This window comes from Protopterus annectens, chromosome 3.part1 (assembly GCF_019279795.1).
Source record: "Protopterus annectens isolate FY-2018-M chromosome 3.part1, PAN1.0, whole genome shotgun sequence".
Lineage (NCBI taxonomy): Eukaryota > Metazoa > Chordata > Ceratodontiformes > Protopteridae > Protopterus > Protopterus annectens.
In genome coordinates, this window is record NC_056732.1 from 925,595,162 (window position 1) to 925,618,363 (window position 23,202).

A 23,202-nucleotide genomic window follows, 5' to 3' on the forward strand; every position below is an offset into this window, starting at 1 on the left:
AGCAACTATTTTATAACAAATTACCTTTTAATAAGTGGTGGTTTGTCAAAATTCAACACTCCTCCACACTCCAAGAGCACAGCAGCCAATGTTAAATTGTTCTCAGAATTTCTGTACAAGCATGTCAATGGCTGTATAGAGGCTGCTCTATCTACTAGAAGTAAGCCCAGAACTAGCCCTGGCAATAAACCACACTGGTGGCATCCCAAATTAACAGAATATACAACAAAAGGAAAAATAAAGTATGGCAAAAATCATACCCATAAAGGCAAAAACTCATCTCATTAAACTAAATAGGCAACTAAGAGGGGTAATTAGGTCAAGCAAATCAACCTTTGAGGTAAAGATAACCTCCCAGGTGAAAGATAACCATAAGGCCTCCTTCAGCTTTGTCAGAAAACTCAAGGGCAGCACACAGCAATATGGTGAACTGGTGGTTAATGGTCCTACATTCATCAAGCCTGGCAATATAGCAAACCTGTCAGTAGACAAATTCAGTTTCAGCTTTACCCCTGTCTCACCCCTAAGTATCCCCCCCAAAATATCCTCAAACATAACCACTTCAACTATAACTAGGAAGCATGTACTGTGTGCATTCACTAAAGCCAAGGACATGGCCTCAGTGGGCCCAAACAACATCCCAGCATGCCTCCTGAACAGTCCAAAATACAACTTATCAGGATCCTTGGAGACATTATTTAAAAATATACTTAAACAGTCTTTGTGCCACATGAATGGAGGACTTTGACAGTCATCCCCTTTCATAAGGGACGGCTCTCAGCATATCCTGGAAACTGCAGACCCATTAGTCTGACTAGTCTTATTTGCAAAGCCAGGGGAAGAATTTTCATAGAAATTATCAGTAAGAACACAGGAGACTTCTAAACACTGGATCCATTCCAATTAGGTTTTGACAAAGGGAGGTCATACTTAGTGAACCTGGTGAATGTCTTTGAAAAGTTCTGTAAGGCAATGGATGAGGCTAAAACGGTGCATACTGCCTACCTAGATCTGGCTAAATCATTTGATAACATACCCCACTCGGGCATTGTCAATAAACTTACAGAACTAGGTATAAACCAATGTATAACATGCTGGATAGCTAGCTGGCTCATGGATAGGACCCATGAGCTTAGAATCGGAGAGATCACCTCCACAAAGAGCCCAGTCACCAGTGGAGTCCCCCAGGACTCTGTGCTGGGACCACTCTTATTTGACATCTACTTCTTGAATGTCAAAGCCAATGCCAAAGGCCTCTAGCTAATCAAGTTCACAGATGATTGCAAATGGGGAGCAGTCATTGAATCCCGCAAAGATAAGAACACCCTAAAAGTAAGTCTAGCACAGACAAACACTTGGTGCCATAGCTATGGCTTAAAACTCAATACCAGGGAATGCATTATAGTACTTTTTGAGAAGTCAGCCATGCCATGTAACTATGCCATCAATAAAACACAGTCAATTCACTAATCAGGGATCTGGGGACTCATGTAGATAGCAACCTAACCTTCAACCAACATGTGTCTGAGGTAGAAAGAAAATCCTTCTATGTAGCTCAACTTATAATTGAGGGCATGGCATCTATGTCCAGCGAGATCATCATACCACTGTACACAGCCATCAGCAGACCCATAAAAGAGTACAATGCCTATGTCTCTTACCAGACAAATGCAACAACTGGAATGTCCACAAAGGTCACTTACAAAAAGAACAGTGAGTAAACACAATGTCCAGTACTGATCACCTCAAACCCCTGTTTCTTTACTTGGTATCATACAGTCTTCTGAGAGACTATCTTTTCCTGGCATATGAAGTGTCCCTCGACCCTGTTTTGATGAACATTTTGCACATCTGCAAAACAAACACCATCACAACTACTAGATTAAAATATCCAAATTTTGCTGGCAACATAAAAAAGGACATATTGGAGACAGATATGTCTCTCAGAGAATTCCCATTCTCTGGAACAGGCTAAAATTCTACTTGAAGCAGAATTCCTCCCTATCCCTATTTAAGTGCAAATTGGACCGATGGATAGGTAATTGGAAATTCACACTTGGTGACTATGTCTTTGATGGACAGAGGCAGTCAGTAAATCACCCCCATATAAGTTACATTTGTGGGTCATATTTGAGTTGCACAACTAGATGTATAAGGGCCCTAGCAGTTGTTAGCCTAGTATACACCTATGAACCTATGAAAACAGATGTTGCATTTTTTGTTTTGTAGGGCTTGTTAAAGGAAGTACTCTTTTGAAAAGAAGTATGGCTACCACCTAACAAAAATTGTAGACTGATACTCTGCCTTTGTAAGAGGTCTCCTTTGGACTAAGCTAAACAAGAAATATTTTAATATGCCAATGCTTATGTAGCAGTCACATGTGAGATCTAACTCACTCTATGATTTCAGATCGAAAAAAAGATAAAACGGTGCTTATGTATTATCGCAAGCAGATTTCCCAGGGCACATAATTCATTGAGCTTCTGAGAAAAGAGGTTTCTTAAGCTTGAAAGGTGTGTGTGTGCAAGTAAGCAGTAATGTCTCACTGAGGGTCTGAAGCAGGCAGAGGAATAATGGTCACATTTTCTAGTCCTGGGTGGTGTGTCTCATTTTTTCTGATGAACTCCACTGTGCTATACTGCATCACAAATCCAGCCTTGCTGATTACAAGCCCCAATAAAGGGAACTTACTCAGGAATATTCCATCTGACTGTTCAGGGAAACTAAGCATCAAGGCCAAAGGTGGTTACAACAAAGACTGCGTAAGGGGACAGTGACTCCTCAGGGACTGCTGCCTTTCTTCCCCGGTGGGAGTCCTGTGGCAGGAGTGTTAGACGTTATCTCACTTCACACACACAGTTCTGTTCCTCTGAAGTTGTTTACTCGCAGCAGCCACTTACAGTATTACCAAGAAGTGCTGTAAAATCTGAATGATTCACACACAGATGTCTCAAATGGAACAATTACACATTACAGTGTGTACATGTAAAGAGATTTCAAAGGGCCCAGGTGTCTTGCTGGGAACTTGGTGAGTTCCAAGAGTTTGAACAGTAACGACAACTGAGAAGCAGAAGTCCTGCTTATAAGCCGGGAAAGGACATTACCTGGGAAGAGGAATTTTCACATTATTCCTCTTCCCTTGTGAGAAACAGTTGGTCAGAATAGTACTGAAGACTATACATGCCCCCTTCTTAGGTTAGCAGACCTTGTTCCGCACAAACATAATGAATTATGCGACATCTGAAATTGGTTGCGATAATATGGAAGTACCTATACAACTAATGTAAAAAAATGTTTATTGGAATCCTTCAGCTACAATTTGACTTCCAAGTTTCATTCCAGAAAATGCTGTTTGCAAAAAAAAAAAAAAATAAGCTTTCAGTCTAAGTAACCAATGATTTATTAGTGGTGACTTTGATCTGATCTGTATAATATTTCATTTTTTTCCTCAAAACTGTGTTTAAATAAATGAAAGCAAAAATTGTCCTGCAATCACATTATAATAGATATCAGCAATTGATGTTTAAAGAACAATTGTAGTTTGCTGCTGTATAACAGGTGTATACATATAAAGCAATTCTTTAATCAAGCTCCTCATTATTTTATTTATTTATTTTACTGATGCTATTTGGCAGATGTTTCAAAAAAATGCCTTCCTCATTACCACAGCTCTGTGTGAAAAGAACTAGACCATAGCAAATTGGCTTACTGAATCTTCCAGCTCACCAATTATATAGTATAAAATCATTCATCCTGATATAACTTGATCAAGAAGAATCACTTATCTTTAGCAACAGTCTTAAGCTGGAATATTTTTTCTGCTAGATGGATAAAGTTTTGCATCTGTTTGTATTTTCTTTGTTTTACAGTGAGGCTGAAGTAGTGGTGGGTCATATTATATAAATACATACAGATAGAGAGAGAAAGAGAGATTGTTTTTGTAATCAAGTAATTGTTTCTTTCTGATTGCATTAAGGCTCGCCAGTCACACTTTTAATAGCCATGGTAAGTTTTTTAATGTAAAATACCAGCATGTGTAGGATACAGCAAACTGCAAGCTTTCAAATTACTAATTTACATCAGCAGGACTGTTCAAAAAAGAAAACAGTTTCCAGTGATAATTATGCTTCTGAACATCATTAAAAGTAAGGCAAATCTTATATTGTTTCAGCTATGAGTTTTTTTCTTTTACATTCTGCAGAGAGCAACTGTTCTCATGTGCAATGCTGCATATATAATCATGTTACTTTCATTCATAAATGCATTTAAAAACATCACTAAATGTAAAATGTAAAAACAGGATCAACGTGATGATTTTGCTAATTCCCACTAACACATTTATGCTTGACATTTCATATATATTTTCTAAAGGTTAGGCATACAAAATATATGTACTTTTAAAGATTTTGACATTTTTTGCACTAATTATGTGAACAGAAAAACAAAGATTCCAGCAGAAATTCATTAAAGGACCCCGTGCAACCTACATGATATGTATATTGAAGTGTACATGTCATGGTACCTTCATGAATGCCTTCTCTCTGATTCGCATGTACAAGCTGAGAATGTGTTTTTGCATAACAATGTAGTAAGATTATGCAGGCAGTTCACAATTCCAAAAGAGGTATAAAGTAAGTGGAAGGATTTTTCTGCTTGTGCACACTATAGTAAACATAACTGCTTAACAGTAGTGTATAAGATCAATACAAGTGTGAAGAACAGAATACCACAAGTCTGTCCCTGATCCACAGACACTGTACAATGGCATTAGTCTTGCAAACTGGTACAGTGCACACATTTCTATTGCTTGGTCTCAAACAGCAGTGAAATGGGCAAAGTAGTATTCATTAATAAAAAACTGCTGGTGATGTTCTCCATCTTCATCAGTAAATACTCCTTTAAAGGCACAGATTTAACTCTGTACTGCATCAGTGATACATCTTTCAGTCCAGAATCTCACAGGACAACTTGAAATGTACATCCAGCTAAACTCCCACAATGCTATGCACTATTTGTCCTGGCCATGTGACTATTCCGGTATTCCACTCTGATTACAGCAGTTATGCTCTAGCCATGTGTGTTAATTATACTTGCCATAACCTTCAGCTGCATTCGAAGGGTACATAATATTGTTCAGTACCTGTTAAGAAGTTTACACTATCACTCAGGAAGTTCAGCATCTAGCAGAATAGATTATTAAACTTGGTGCAGGGGGACTATACACTTGTTTCTGTCATCACCCTTCCTGGGTTTCTGGGACAATATCTATATATTCAGAAGAAGAGATATCATTCAAACCACAAAGTCACTAAGGAATTGTAAATAACTTAATTATCATTGTATGTGTTCATCAGCTAATAAGTCATGCAGTACAGTCACATGACAGCTCAGACAGTTTTAACAGGACCAAATCCATACCTTCAACAAAGTGGAAGTGACCAAGGGCTCCCTCATTGCTGAACAGATCCAAATTCAGACACAGGAAAACATTGCATCAGCGCAAGCCAGTCCTCTGCCTTCAGCTGATCCCATGCACACTGCAGGCTTGACATGTCTATTAACCTTTTTTATCCAAAAGGGAAAATGGACCTATTAATGTTTTGGAAAACCTTCAACTTTTCTAAAAAAAAAAATAATAGAACTATTACGCCTTAACTCAGTTTACAAACATATCTAGATACAATGAAAGGCACTTAATTCAGAGAAAGATTCTCAGATTCTCATCTAGATGTTTGATGTGAGATTGTATCTTCTATAAAATGACAAAATTTCTTTATCCTACTTTTTAACAGAGCAATTTATAATGATACTGCATGTTGCAAACCTCTAGGAAAGATTTGCACTCAGGTATTTATTGCACGTGTTTAGCTTTTCAAACACATAGGTACGTACTAAGCTTGTTGTTCAGGAGACCATTAAGGGACCTAGCCCAAATTCTCTATTGTTCTTAAATGCTGTCTTGTTAAGTGACTTGATCAAGGTCACAAAGGAGGCAAGTGATTATTGAGATAAACAAACCCTGTACCACAGGAACTAAAGCTCACAGCCTTTACCCTCTGTACTAGCTGGCAGAATGATGAATAAAATGATTTCCAGCTTCTTAATAGAAGGATGCAGAGACTCCCTAAGTCAAATAGCAATAACTGTCTAATCCATATAATATTGTTCAGGCACTCTCTTTAGAAATATAGGAAAATAAATTCCAGATAATTCATAAAAATCATACCTCTCTTAATATCAAACTGTATTCCATTTCTGGAACTATCCTTTCTTTCTAACATTTATCCATCAAAATGCTTTAGCTACTAGCTAGCTCCGTAGTAAACAGGAACAAAAACCTATGACCCAAATATCCTGAGTTCATTGAGCATCTATATCACTTTATAGAGCTAATAGGAGTCAGAGAAATCAATAATGAGGTTGTGCCTTCTTACCTTTCCTAGAGGGAAGGGTGGTGGGATGACATAGGGCTGAGGCTAGAGACCTTGTCCAGTTCTGCTGAAGGAAAGAATGGGAGAACAGTAAGATGGGTTAATTGGGTGATTATGGAGGTGTGTTGTCTTAGGGGCCTGTGGCAGGCTTTCTGCCAGTAATCATGTCTTACATCTGCTCTCAGCCTCCTATATCTTGCAAGCACATAAAAGGTAGGTAGAATCATAACCAGTTTCCCTATTACTCTAGCATGTCCAAAGGTCAGTCAATGGTTTCCTCTCCAGTCCAGCTGGTGAATCTGGGAATTTTGAGGCAATGTTACAACTGTCTCATGTACACGGACAACCCTCTCCTCCTCCAAACAGGTTCAAATATATGTGAGAGATGCAACTATTTAGCCAAACTGGAGGCTGAGCTCTCTCATCTCAAAACTGGTGTAACCAGTCAGGAGGAGAAGGTAACCTCACACAACACAATTCCAGTATCACATAGTCCCACCACATCAGCGAACCAAACACATAAATACACAAAAACATACTGGAGGCTCTAAATAAAAATCTACCTAAGCAACAGAGACCTCCAAAGCAGACATCCAAGCAAACGCTACCTCAAAACAAAACACACACAACACATAACCCACAAAGTCAGTGTGCCAAGCAGCCACAGCCCTTAAGGCTGAATAACACACCTGATACTCTTGTTATAGGTGACTCTATTGTCAGACACACTGACGCCCCGCTCACCAGGCTGAATAAAGAGAAGGTCACAGTGAGCTGCCTGTCGGGCTAGGATCCACCACATAACGCAAGCACTCAGGTCACTCCAAAGCAAATACAAATATGACTCAGTCATTGTACATGCTGGTGTGAATGACCTGAGATGTACCTCCCTGGACTACATGAAAAGAGACATAGAGGAGCTCTCTGATCATGTAGCCCAGGCTGGTATGACCCTGACCTTGAGCAGCATCTTACCCTCACCTAGAATGATGCCACAGTACAAAGACAAAATGATCGATTTTAACAATTGGCTAAAATTTTGGTGTCATTCAAAGGGGATCCAGTGTCTGTCAGCCTGGGATGACATGCTCGACAAGCCACGTTCGTTAGGGACGTCTTGCACCTGTCACCACTGGGCTTTCGGATATCGGCAAAGGCTCTTGCCACCCCCATAGTGCCTTTTTTAGGCAAGGATCAAGAGTCAAACCCACCCCCATAGACAGCACAAGGAACAAAAACTAAGGGTAATGCTGCTAAACGCCAGAAGTCTTAACCTCAAGATGCACGCACTCGAAGCTCTCCTCAGTATGGAGAACATCGATATCTGTGCAGTGACAGAAACCTGGTTCAAGGCTCCAGAGAGCACCCCAGCACTACCAGGCTATACCTCATATCATGCTTTTCGGCCCCAAAACCCGGACCGAACCACAAAAGGAGGGTGAGTTTCCATATTTATCAAGGATATCCACACCTCCAGGTTAGTGGCATTGCACGAAGCATCGGAGACCATCCATGTGCAACTAACAGTGGGCAAGACTGCTTTTCAGTTTATAGCATCCTACAGACCACCCTCTCAAAGTCAGGAATCCCATTCGGCTTTCCTGAAAACATTGGAGAACATGAAGATCTCTCCAAACACCATTATATTGGGTGACTTCAACTACCCAAACATTGACTGGAAGCACTACTCAAGCCCCAGCACCTTAGCCCAAAGATTCCTGGAAATTATAAACTCAAATGCTATGGAACAACTAGTCACCACTCCCACAAGAGGGGACAACATACTAGACCTGATCATTACCAACATGGGGACTCTATGCTCCACACCAGAAGTATATCCCTCATTGGTAAGATCAGACCATAAATTAATTTCACTGGATGTCCACATCCCGACCCCACCCCAGCCCAGAAAACCACAGTGAAAACTTCTCAAAGCAAACTTCTCACTTCTCAAAACCGAAGTGGAATCCTTCAAGGCCCCAGGGCCAGTGGAAACTACGCCCAAACTGCAGAATCCTATATAAATGCATTCTACGGACATCTCCAGGAATGCATGGTTAATGCTAGCCCAAACAAAACTAAGACCCAATCATCCAAAGGCAGGTGTCCAGTCTGGTGGACCCTGCCATAAATAAACTGTACAACCGAAGGAGGAAGCTACTACATGATAGAGCAAAATCCCTAATAGGGAAGGCATCTCTGAGCAGTACTAGCAAAAATTACAATCCCTCATAAAATCCTCCAAGGCCAGCCTCGAGAGAAAAATTGCACAGGACACCAAAGACAATCATAAGGCTTTTTCAGTTATGTTAGAAACCTGGGATGCAACTTCCAGACTTGTTCTGAGTTGATTCTAAACAACAAAAATACACTGAACCCACAGACATCGCCAATATCCTGGCAGACAGGTTCAGTGCAAACTTCTCCACCCCCTCCCCCCCAAAAGAGCAAATATCTATCCCGGCAGAGGGCTGCCTCCCAAACATCTCAGATGCTCAGGTGAAGGCTGCCCTCTCCAAAGCAAAAAACACTGCTTCCATGGGACCAGATGGCATCCCAGGTTGCATCCTACATGAGCTACAAGAGGAACTAATCCCTCAAATAAAACAGCTATACAATCTCAGCCTCACTACAGGATATGTGCCCACAGAATGGCGTACAGCAACAGTGGTCCCACTCCACAAAGGTGGAGCATCTACGGACCCTGGAAACTATCGCCCCATAAGTCTGACTAGCTTAGTCTGCAAGGCTATGGAGAGGATCATCATGGAGCTCATAAACAAAGACATTGGGGACCTACAGACACTAGATCCTACCCAGTTCGGCTTTGTCAAGGGCAGATCCTGCCTTTTGAACCTGGTTGACTTCTTTGAAACAGTCACCAAAGCCATAGATGAAGGGAAGGTAGTCCACACAGCCTATCTGGACCTTGCAAAGGCATTTGACACAATACCCCACTGGCATCATAGATAAGCTATCCAGCTTAAATATAAACCCCTATGTCACAAGATGGGTCGCAAACTTGCTCAAAGACAGAACCCACAGAGTGAGAGTTGCTGGAGCCATGTCAGACTCAAAACCGGTCACAAGTGGTGTCCCACAGGGTTCTGTCCTGGGACCACTCTTGTTCGATATATACTTTTCCGAGGTACAGGCAACGTGGAGGACTATGGCTCACCAAGTTCACAGATGACTGCAAACTGGGCGCCATAATCAACTCTCCAGCTGACACAAACATCCTTCAAAAAGGTCTCACAGAGACAGATAACTGGTGCCAGCGCCATGGTTTAAAGCTAAATGCCAAAAAATGTATAGTCATACCCTTTGGCAAAACAATGTGCCCACAAATTACCACATAGGCGGAAACCCAGTAAGTACAGAGAAAGTTATTAGGGACCTGGGGACCCAAGTTGATAGCAATCTCTCTTTTGAAAACCACATTGCCAAAGTGGTTAGAAAGACCTTCTACATAGCCCACCTCATCACGAAGGGTTTCACATCTAGATCAAGAGAGGTAATCGTGCCCCTTTATTCATCCCTCATCAGGCCCATCATAGAATACAATGCCCCTTTTGGGATGTACCTTACCCGACACCTGCGGCAACTGGAAAGACCCCAAAGGTATCTCACCAAGAGGATCAAGGGTCTCAAACAGATGCCATATACTGCTCGGTTAAAAAAACTCCAGCTCTACTCAGTTGCATACCGCCTACTTTGAGGCGATCTATGCCTGACATACAAAGCTATGTCAAATCCAGAATTAATGGACATGCTCCACCTCAGTAAATCTAAATCCCTTAGAGCCACACGCTCGAGGGACTTGAACCTCAGCACAGAAATAAATAGAACTTGCTGGAGGGACAGGTTCATAACCCAGAGGCTCCCTTCGCTCTGGAATAGAATTCCAGTTCATGTGAGGCAGAGCACCTCACTGAATCTCTTCAAGAAGAATCCCGATAAGTGGATGGGGGATCGTAGGTTTGTCCCAGGGATTACTCCCGTGTCACTATTAGACAGAGGCACAGTAAACTAAACCTTAAAAAAGGGCACAGTATACTCAAATCAAGGGGTGGCGTAAGCCATACAGAATCGGGCTAGGCTTATAATTGCCCCAGGGCAGATAGCCTAGTATGAACCTATGAACCTATGAACCAGAAGAAACCAAGACCATCTTTGCAAACATCAGAGGTAGATTCAAGGCCCACTCTCCTCCTGTGGGAAGCTTGTCAATGCAAAACTAAGAGAGGGTGTTGTTGACTCCAGACTAGAGGAATTAAGTGCCTGGGTGAGTTGACTCTGCTTTTATAATGGGGGTAGGTAGTGCTGAGAGGAAACAATGCTGCAGCAAGCATAAGTATAACTATGACTTGCCAGAGATCAATTTGTAAAAAAAATCCTAGTAATTACCTAAAAGTTAGTATATCAAACAAACTTTTTCTGTGCTTCTCTGGTTGCCCCTGATAAGCAAGTAGGAAGATACCTGTTTGAAAAGTGGAAAAAGAGGCATAACTGTTTTTTATGAAGTGAGGCTACAACCAGCTGTCACCTGCAATAGAGAATATGGTTCACTGTCCTTTCTTTACCATTACCCAACTGTGCTGCTTTTACATTCCTTTGCTTGATGGAAGTAGATGATAAGCCTGAGCATCTGCCCTTCAGGTGCCTTTCACAGTCTTTTTCCCCTGAATTGTATCTTCCTCCTCATCCTTTTTTATATATCTTTCCAACTTATGTAAAATATCTCTGTGTTTTCCCTTTATAATATCCATTTTAGTACTCTGTTTCATGGTTCCTCAGACCTAGATTAATCTCTGAATCTGGCAACTTAAGTTTCTCTACCACCAGATGGTCATTGTCACTATGGTCTTTGAGGCTGAAGTACAGTGCTTAGTATCTCCTGTACTTGATTTCAGTCACTGTCTTTCAGACCAGTTAACCAACATGTTAACATCTCTCATTATCCATCTTCCAGAAATGCAGTTCTGTTTCACCAGCTTAAGTAGGATAACACTGTTTTCTTTTCCTTCCTAAGAGCTTGAAATAAACACAGTGAAGATCACTAGACCCAGGTACTTGCTGTCCACAATGCACCTTCTTAATTCCTAAAACTGTCCTACCCGCCTACCCTCCATAACATTCTGCTATCCTACCTTCAACTATTCAGCTATTCGGTTCTTCAGTCTTGATCCTGCTACCACCCTTTTGGTTGTTCTATGAGTCACCTGTACAGGACTGAGACAAAAGCCACCTGTATAGGACTGAGACAAAAATCCTTGTTGAAGTTCATATAAGCCATGTCTCCCAGAACTGATCTGCTAAGTCCAGTTGTAACACAGTCATAAAACCTGTCAAGGTTGGAAACTTCTAGCCTGGAACCTCTACTTATTGCTGTCTTCTAGAAAGCCTGCAAGCAGTCCCTTTGGGTTTGTATCCAGGATTTTCCATACCTTTAATGTTAATCTAATTGTCCTGTAATTCCTTGAACTTTTCCTGCTCCTTCACTTCTCCAAGTGTACCAGACTCATCATCCAGCACTTCTCTTGAAGTTTATTACTGGATAGCAGCCTGGTGAATATCTCATTTATGGCAAATAGCAGCACACTGTCCAGATTCATGAAGCCTTTGGGAGGTAGCTCATCTGGTCCTTGTGCTTTACCCTTCCTAAGGACAGCAAGTTCCCCTCCATGTATTTCCTCTCTACCCTGAAGTCTGTCCTATCTTCTTTTTAGTGTCAGTCTCCTCTTGCTTTTCTTTTTGAAGGCTGAAGCAAAGTATTCATTAAGCACCTTTGCTGTTTCCTGCGTTTCTGTGATCTTTCTAACAGCTTTTCTCAGCCTAGTATCCTCTGTCTGTCCTTCCCTCATTTCTTCCATATAACTAAAAAAGTCTGTGTTGCCTTTCTTCACTAAATATTTTTTTTATTATTTCAAATAAGATGTCTTAAACATTACATGAAATAAAGATAAATAACATATTTACAATTCTAAAACATTACTAACTTCAAACCATTATATAACTATTTACATTGGTGTCTATGCAAATAACATTGAAATTCTATATTATATAGAGTTAGAAACATAAGATGATATATCTTCTTTGATATTTTCAAGTATTTCCAGTACTTTCATCCAAGAGTAATAGTAAGAAGTAGATCTTTTAGTTCTGTTCTTCACTGTTAATATTTCCATGTGAGCAACTGTTGTTGTTAAAGTCTCAAATTCCTTGAACGTAGGCGAAGCCTCATTTTTCCAGTGTATAGTTATGATTTTACGTGAAATTGCCAATAGTGACCATAGGATTTTAGTGTCTTTTTGGTACACAGTTTGGAATAGGAGAGTTGAATAAAATTAAAGACTTTGTTAATTGAAAATTATCATTATAAACAGTCTGAAAAAATAATTAATGGATTTCCAGTACATATTGAGACATATACATTCATAAAAACATGCTGCCAATCTGCTTTTATCTTGATATGGCATCTCCAACATTGATCTTCAATAGAATACATTTTGGCTAACCTATGTGGTGTATAGAAACTTCTGTGTAGATATCTCCAAGTGAATAATTGCCAGTATTTTGATAATGTAGAAAATTTGGAAGATTTTAGAATATTACTTTTTTCTTCTTCAACTGGAGGATGGTTGTTTATTAAAGTATAATAATCCCAGTATGATTTTTCATGATAGTTTTTGTTTTTTAACAATTTTATAGATATTAGACAAATAACCTGTACCCTGATAAGGCTGTTTTGTGATAAGAATAAGGTATTCAATGAGTTTTGGAGCTTCATGTCTAACTGAAGGTTGCATTTGTTCTATTTTATTTATAAGAAAATGCCTTAGATTTTGTAAAACAGCCAATTGTCTTTATTTATATTATAATTATAAATTATCTGTTCCTTTGTTAGAATTTTCCTTTCTCTATAAGTTGATGCCAAAAGAGTAATGTTTCTTCTTTAAGTATATTTATTTTAGATATTTGGAATGTATCTAGAATATTTGGTGTAAAAGCTATAGGAAAATAAGAAAAATCCAAGAATTAATATTTGGTATTTTGTTTATATATGTTCTGAACACTGAAAGTGTAGAACTTACATAGTTTGATGGCAATTTATTAATATTATTCCTTTTCCTAAAAATAATCTTTTAACATCTATATAAGGGGTGATGGTATTACTGTTAAGTTGTCTTGTATGTGATTATAATTGATTTCTATGTAAATCTGCTCATGGGCTTGTTTCCATATAGGTGTGTATGAATTATTTAACCATAGTGTTATGTTTTTAATAACAGATGAGGTAATATATAAATCAATATCCGTAAATTAATTCCACCATCTTCCCAATCTGGCAAATGTTTATTTAAGGCTATACGGGTTTATTTGGAAACCATAGAAAATTTAAAATTAGTTTATTGTATCTTTGAATAATATATTTGGGAGGTAGCAATGAAAAATTTTGTATTAAGTATAATATTTTGGGAAATATGATTATTTTAATAAGATATCATCTGTCTGCTGTTGAAAAGATATATTTATTCCAGTAACCAATTGTTTGTTCTATTTTGTCTAGTATTTTATTATAGTTAAATATTAGAGAATCTGTTAATTCATTGAGTAGATTTATTCCCAGATATAATAATTTACTTTCTGTTACTATATATTTGGAAAATCTTTTGTTTATATTATTTTTTTTACAATTACAGGGCATAATTTTAGTTTTGTTTTCATTAAATTTTAAGCCTGAAATATTTTGAAATTTATTCATGGAGTTAAATAGAGCATTCAAAGACTCATTTGCATCTGAGAGAGTTAATAGTATGTCATCAGCAAAGAGTTGGATTTTAAGGTTTAACATTTTATTAATACAAATGCCCTTTATGTTATTGTTTGATCTGATTTGATTTGCAAAGGGTTCTATGAGTAATGCAAATAACAATGGTGATAAAGGGCAACCTTGTTTAGTTCCCTTTTTTATTGTTATAGGGCCTGATCTATATGATCCCAGTTTAACATATACAGTAGATTTTTCATATAGTATTTGGATAAGATTATTAAAATTAGAAGGAAAGTTATATTCTTTTAAAACTAGTGAAAGAAAGTTCCAATTAACGAAAGGAAAAGCTTTATTAATATCTAATGAGATTACATTTAAATTTAGGACTTTATGTTTGCTATAATCTATTAATGTTAGTATTCTTTTAATATTATCTGAAGTATTTCTTCCTTTAATAAAACCTGTTTGATCTTTGTGAATTAAGAAAGGAAGAAAGTGTTTGATCCTATCTGCGTATATAGCCATAAACATCTTGTAGTCTATATTGAGTAATGATATTGGCCTATATGAGGAACACTGTTTCTCATCTTTATCTGGTTTGATAATTGGGGATATCAATGAATATTTCCAAGAGGGTGGTATATTCAAATCTTTATTGGCTATATCATATACTTTTAATAATAAAGATATGGCTTGATTGGGTATTAATTTATACATTTCTGGTAGCATATTGTCTGGGCCAGGTGCTTTATTTGTCTTGAGCTTTTTAATTTGCGATTTTAATTCTGTCATATTGATTGGTTTGTTTATAATGTCTATTTGTTCTTGTATTAATTTAATATGAATATTGTTTTCTAAGTATTTTTTGATATCCTTAGTAGGTGTATCTTGAGTATTTATGGAATTATCAATGTTAAATTGGAGTCTGAATGCTTCTAAAATATCATTTAGTTCCGTAACTCTTTTGTTAGTATTGGGAATAAATATTTCTTTTATTTGCTTAGATTTAATTTTTTTTTTTGTTCTATTAGTTAAGTATCTCAGGTGTGCTGAATTAGTAGAGTATGAGTTTATTTTTATCTTTTCTAAGTTAATCATAATCTTATGGTGTAGCAATTCTGTATACTTCTTATTGATTTGTGTAAGTTCTTGAACTTGAGTAGCATTACCCTTTTGTATTTCCAGTTTCAATTTATCTGCTTTGTTTTGTAAGTCTAGCATATCTTTATTCCATAACTTCCTTTTATTTATGTACCAGGATAATATCTTCCCATATGTAACTGCTTTTAATGAATCCCAGACATATATTTCTGAAATATCTTCTGTGTAATTTATTTCTAGAAAGTTTTTGATTGTTTCTTCATAAAATTCTTTGAAATCTCTCAATTTTGTGATATAGGAAGGTATCCTAGTAATGGGATTTGAATAAAATGGTGTAAGCTCTATCTCAAAGACTATGGCATTATGATCAGATAAAGGACAATTTATGATTTTGACTTTGTCAATTTTGTTATTAGGTCATTGGCAACATATATTCTATCAATTCTAGAGTTAGTTTTATATCTATGAGAATAAAATGTGAAGATTAGTGAGTCTGGTTCTGCAAATTCATTTATATCTTTTAAATACAATGTATCTATAAATTTTGATAGTGCTTTAGAGATGGGTTGTTTTCTTCTTTTAGATTTAGAATCTGTATCTTTTCATTCATTATACAGTTGAAGTCTCCTGCCAATATCAGGCTACCCTTAGTTAAATGAATTATCTCTTCAAAATGCTGTTTAACTGTTTTTAATCCTAGTCCTGGGATCCAATATAGATTTACTAACGTATAGATTCTCTTATTTAACTCTATTGAAACTAGACAAAACATACCTGATGTATCTTGATGAGTAGTAATTATTTTAGGTGTTATAGTTGAGTTGCAAGTAGTATAGCTACTCCTCTTTTTTGTTTTGTATTGAGAGTTTATTAGTACTGTGTAATTATTAATATTTAAGTTGTTTATATCTCTATCTAATAAGTGTGTCTCTTGTAAAAAGACTATTTGTGGTTTATGTAAGTTTATGTACTTGAATAGGCTTCTCCTTTTATTACTATTATTTAGACCATTAACATTTATGGATAAACATTTCATTTCCTAGTTTTGAGTTTGTTTTATGTGTGAGTTTATGTAAATATTGTTTATTCTTAGTTCCATCTTGGATACAGAATTCAAAAAGTTTTTCTTGTATGATTTTTGCATGTTTCTGAGTGACACCAAAGTGATAGAATAAAAAAAAAGCAAAGAACTTCCAAACTTGTAATTCTTAACCTTAAAACCATTCCCTATTGCTATGAGGTAATATACCTCTTCGTTTGGTTAGTGAATCTAACCAAACAAACTTTCTACCCTCACAAATAATATTTGGATCAGTTTCTCTTATCCTCTTAGTTTTAAATAAAGATAATTGAATAATATATTAAGATAATCTAATCAGCTAAAATATATACATATATTCTTTACTCATCTTATTGTAATTCAATAATACTTACTTCTAAGCAGGTTTCAAAAGGTACAAATATTTAGATTAAGGTAGTATCATTTCAAAATAATTTAGGGTATTAATAAACATCATGTTAAAATCTATAACTGTATATTTCATACATCTGTTGAAAACTATTTACTGACATTACTGTATAATACAGTACCATTGTTGTGCAATTGTTTTAGACTACTCAAGTCGAAACCAGTGTTTAAATTAATATTTGCAAAGTCATATTGGAATAAAAACATGAATAGTTCTGAAACCACATCATATTTCATGTTTAACATAAACTGAAATGCGATACAATGTATAAGTATATTAATATTTCTTTAGTAGACATTAAATATGTTCCTCTGATTGCATTTTTCAGCTTTTCAATGACAATTCCCATGGCTGGAGACAACAAGATCACAATTTAGACAGCTCCCTTATCCAAGAGACCAGTCATAATGTTGTTACCTGATTGAGTGTCTTGTTGCCAACACTTCCATCAACCCTCAGAGGGACCCTGCACAATGAAAACTGACACAGTACAGAGGTAAAACTGCAGCACTTGACCACACCCTCAAAGCAAACATCTATGTATATCACACATCAACTCCCACAGCTTAGACTGACACCCAACCAGTGAGTCTATCTGCTGACAACAAGTGCTGGAGATACAATCCTGACCTACTCAACACCAGCAATTCAATCCTATGACTGAACAAAAGTATACCGGAGAACACATCAAAACAATGGAAGCTGCCAAGATTCAAACCACCATGTACGAAAATATTACAGGCCAAAATTCCCAACCCATTTTGCAGCAAAGAGACAAAACGTATTCAAACCATGGGGTAACACCTTTACCACGTCAAAAAGGTGTCCAAGAAGCTTGTTTTTCCTCCAACATCGGAGGACAGCCACGATGATCCATGCACTGCAAGAGTACCATTTATCCTGGCAATTGCTTCACGACTGTATATAGAAACATTTAATCCAAATCATTAACTGGCACCACAACAATATTTCTCAGAAAAGCTGTTTTACAGCCAATGACCAGACAGAACGCATCATTGAGAGGATACATTTATCAAATGTCAAGTGCCCCAGCCATAATACAAGTGTCTCCTCAAATCAATCCCCAACGAATCTACTGCCCACCAAACTTGCAGACCAATACTGGCATCCTTTCATGCAGTCACATTGAAACACAAAAATACAGGTCCGCTGATCAGGAACAACCAGGCTCTCAACTGCCAGACAACACACCCGTCTGCAGAAAGGTCCAAGAATCATATTTGCATTGTCAAGCATCCCTGTCCACACTAACAGTAACATGATATACCCGCATACACTAGTATTGTGTCATTCTTGATAATGTAAAAAGCCAGACAATATTATAAGAAGGGTGAAGCCACAGCCAGGCAACATAACAAGAAGAGCACAGCTGCAGTCACCATTCAGATGAGCAAACGGGAACAGCATGAGCCATCTAAGGATGGATAGCCCGTTGAGTACCTGCCACAATGCATGCCCATAATGCATGGCAACCCAGTAACAAATTAGGGTGTGGGCTAAGCCTCTCCCCCTTCCACTCAAATCAGATCCAACACAATATGTGTGTAGAACACAGATGCTTCGACAAAGCCCAAAGCCACATGGGATATAAACATTGTATAATTGACACACCGGGTCAAATCCACTGTTGTTATGCTACTCATTATAGTTGCCTATACAATCATTGCTTCCACTTTCTCCATCTAGTATACCATACCGCCATCTAAATGTTTGATTTGCCAAATGCACATCCAACCTTCTTGTTGCATCCCACCTGCCCACCCAAGGGCATACCTTGGCAGCAGGACATCAGTAGTATTCTGCAGGAGCACCAGCGTGGGAAATGGCAACCCTCCCCAAAACAAACCTGTCAGTTGCTTGACATTTACTAGTTTCTTTAGAGAATTTGTAAAACAGCAGTGATTTTATTTGCTGATGATTAATTTCTGCTTTTAAACTCTGCTGTATAAAACATAGTAAGGGATAGCTAAAATGTCTGGAAATCTAAACTGATAGAAAGACAAGCAGATATATGTCCTTATCTATCAAGGTGCTAGAAGACATCAGTAGCCATAAACTGAAAGTGCTTCAAAAATAAATATCTGTGTATATTTATATGAACCTTTTATATTATTTATGTTTCCTTAGAAGGAATTTAGGTTTCTGTATCTTTAAATGTGAACCTAGCTTATTTTCTGACTAGACGTCAATTAGAAAGAGTCAGGGGATGGCGTACACAAGTAAATGCGACAAGCAATAAGTAACTCAAGTTTCTAGTGATGTTTGTGGCTGTTAAATTGTCTCGAGAACCAAGCGGGAAAAGGTATGTGTTTTTTCTTTTTTCTTTTCCCTCCTCTTATTTGGTGACAAACTCATGTAGTGTGCACACGAGCACTCTAGTTTATGGAGTAGTGTTCACAACTGTCAAACTTTGCATTTTAAACATGCTATGCCTTATTTCTCTACAAAAGAAAAGACAACAGGATATCTAAGCTAGTCACAAGCATCTTTCAACTCCGGATGTCTGGAGCCACAACACACATGACTTATAGCCTCAAAATATCACTTAAAACATATTTTTTCACTGGACTATATCAGTATGTGCATATGGGTCAAAGGCAGAACATCTTTTAAGATTATTTAAAGTAGTCTTATGATACATCCTAACTGAAATACTTCATTTCAAAAGCAACACATTTCTGCCCAGCATTAGCGTTTATCCAAACAGGGACACTTTTAACTTATAAAAGTAATACTATCAGGGATGTAACTAATAATAAGTTATATAGCAGCCATTACTATACCTATTAAGCAATATAACCATATACTGATTAAAGTATTATAAGTTAATGAAGATTTAATAAAAAGAAGAGAAAATAAAAACAACAAAACACAAAGAGAGAAAATAAATAAATAAATAAATAAATAAACTATTTGGGAACATTATTATGCATTGATTACTCTGATTAAGAATATGAAAATAATAGATGGATAATAATGAAAAATAGAGTAATGTTTAAATTATGCTTAGTATATTGATGTGATTTGAGATAAATGTATTTACATTTATGCTAATTTTGACATTTAAAATATAATTGAAAACAGTACCTGTTTTGGTGTAACTTGAAGACAGTAAGAACTTTTCTTTTGTTGTTAGTATTATTATTTAGATTTTACAGAATATAACATATGTAAGATTATTTGTCCTTTAGTTTTTTTTCTTTTGCTCAACAGTTTTCCAATTATTTACTTCAGCATTTCTCTTCGGTGTACTTATTGTCCAGTCCATAGATTCTTCATGTGTTAGGATGTTGTTGTTGGTAAGGTATTTTATTGCTGAATCTACTGTTTCAAAGATTTTTATTCCATTTGGTAGAAAAACTTTCAGTCTTGCTGGAAATAAAAGATGGACTTTCAGTTGCTTTTTCTTCAAGGTTTTTTTATTGGTAGAAATTCTTTTCTTTTGAAACCACCTTTGTAGAATAATCATTGTCAAATCTTATTAATGAATCATTGTATTTGATGGGAGAATTTGCCCAAGCATTTCTTAATATAAGATCTTTATCTTGTGTAGAAAAAGTCTCACAATTATAGATCTCGGCTTGTTCTTACCGGAGAAGAAGCATTTCCAGAAGCTGCTAGTGATCTATGCGCCCGTTCTATACCATATGAAAGAGCTTCAGGTATTTTTGTTACATCTGGTATCCAGGTGGTAAGAAAGTTTATCACATTGTCCCCTTCAGATTTTTCTGGTAGACCATATATTCTAATATTATTTCTTCTTGTTCGGTTTTCCATATCATCAAGCTTTTCTAGTAAATATGTATTCTGTTGAAGTAAGAATTCAGTTTGTTGTTCTTCTATGTGGACTCTAGTGTCAGTGTCACTTAATGACTGTTCAATAAGTGATATCTGTCCTTTCTGCTGTGTAAACATTTCTTGAAGCTGTTCCAGTTGTTGTGAGCACTTTTCTTTAAAAGTATCTATTTTATTGTCCATCTTGTCGATTTTATTGTAAGTTCCTGTATATTTGTAATGAGAGACTGCAGGTCTTTTTGAGAGAAGAGTCTTGTGCTGTATTCCTTAGATGACTCATGCTGTAAAGCTGATATTGGTGCTGATTTTCCAGTAATTAATTTGACAGGAATTATTCAAGTTCTGACAATAAAATTTTTCTTATAGATGCTCAGAGTTATTAGAAATAAGTTAGTAATAAAAATTTCTTCAAATTAAATATTATTTTGTAAAATTCCTGTCAGGAATTGTATTGAGGTAAGAGAGCTGAAATGAAGTGCAGCTATCAGTTCAGCATCCTAGCCACGCCCCCCTGTGTTGCCTTTCTTGATATGCTCTGTCTTGTGCTGTATTCCTTAGATGACTCATGCTGTAAAGCTGATATTGGTGCTGATTTTCCAGTAATTAATTTGACAGGAATTATTCAAGTTCTGACAATAAAATTTTTCTTATAGATGCTCAGAGTTATTAGAAATAAGTTAGTAATAAAAATTTCTTCAAATTAAATATTATTTTGTAAAATTCCTGTCAGGAATTGTATTGAGGTAAGAGAGCTGAAATGAAGTGCAGCTATCAGTTCAGCATCCTAGCCACGCCCCCCTGTGTTGCCTTTCTTGATATGCTCTGTTAACTCCATTCTTCGTGCACCGTCTTTACCTCTACAGACCCTCCTTTTCACCTGTGCTCCACAATAATACTGCTTTCTTTTTCTGAATTCTAAAGTGTTTATTCATTAATTATAAACCATATTCTAGTCTGATGTAGAGCATCTGTGTGCTCTGCTATGCTGTAAAGGTGTTATATTTATATGTTCTATTACTTGAATTCTGACTCTAATGTTTTGTCATTGAGTTTATATTATCTTCTAAGGAGCATGTCTTCCAGGGCCTCCACTGAAAAGGGGCTTCTATACACTTGGACTTTCTCAGTAAAGAAAAGCAGATAAATAAGTAAACAAAAACCTTATCTGTGGGCCTAATTTCTGACCTCATATTTCTATGTAGCCACACTGGCTTTTTCCTTTTTGTATTGCTTGCTTTTCCAAAAGCTATTGACCATAGCCCTAAGTACTCTACCCTCACCCATTCCCATAGCTTCTTCTTACAGGCATTGACCACAGCCCTACAAACTACTCATTTTACCGTTTTCCATAGCTTCTTTTTCCCCTTCAGACTGGTCTCAGCTTCCTAAGTCATCACCAGCCTTTGCTGTAGGTCATTATAGTCTACTTCCCTTAAATTTCATGCTGTCATCTTTGCCTTTGACTCTTTCAGTGTTATGAGCACTCGTGGCTAATGTCACCTTTACATGAATATGCATGACCCCTTTTGTTCCTGTAGCAAAGTGATGAATCCATCATGGTTCCTGCTTGTCTCTAGCAGTTTGCTACTGGAAGATTCAGATCTCCTAATTTGCCATTCTCCTTCAACCCAGGAGCAGCCTTAGGTCAACTGGTGCCCTAGGCAAAAGGGCTCCACGGTGACCCCTACCACACCACACAGTGCCCCCATCCTGGTCTACCTACACCAAATAAATATTGGAAAAGTGCCCCTACTACACCGGTGCCCTAGGCGGCTGCCTAGTTGGCCTATGCCTAAGTCCAGCTATGGTCCCATCCCATTTCTTATTCTTTCTTCCAGTCTATGCTCCTCTGTATACCCTCACATCTTATGTCATTGTTTATCTGGATTGCTTCTCACCTACTCAACCTCCATCCTTCATGTCTTCCTTCTTTGTCATTTATGGGAAAACCTATGCACAGTCACAGCCATACTTGCCCCAGTTTTCAATGGTCCATGTTTCTTTAACACCAGTGAAGTTCGTATACCATGTGTAACTGTTACAGCTCCCCCTTCTACATTCCTAAATTCTTTGCAATTGCATAACATTCCTTCTGTGTCTTGCCCTTCCCCTTGCAAAGACATTGTCAGTGAAATACAAATTTCTAAACCAATACTAACTACTACTGTTCCTTATGGGATAAGGGGCTAGTGTCTGGAACTGAGCAGGTTTTTCTGCCTGATATCACTCCATCTTCCTAAGAGTGCCATGCTCTTTGTCCTCATTAGTTATCGCAGACAATCATCATACTCCAGTATTCATTCTTTCACTGCCAGGGGAACAAACATTTTTGAGAATGCTGCCTCCAACACCCTCTTCTTCATCTCTCTTTCCCTCTCTACTTCTTGTCTGGTCCTGATTGCTACCATCTGAGCTCTCTTCTATGATTGGTTATGCTACATTTGTCACCTCCTCTAATGATTTACTAATCTTTAGACCTGGCACTTGTTTTACTGTAATTTGAGCTCTTCTTTTTACACTACAAAGGTTGTTGATCTGCTTGATGATTTTGTTTCTTACTAACAAATTTCACCTCATTGTCTTTACAATACTGTCTTCTTCACTTCCTGCC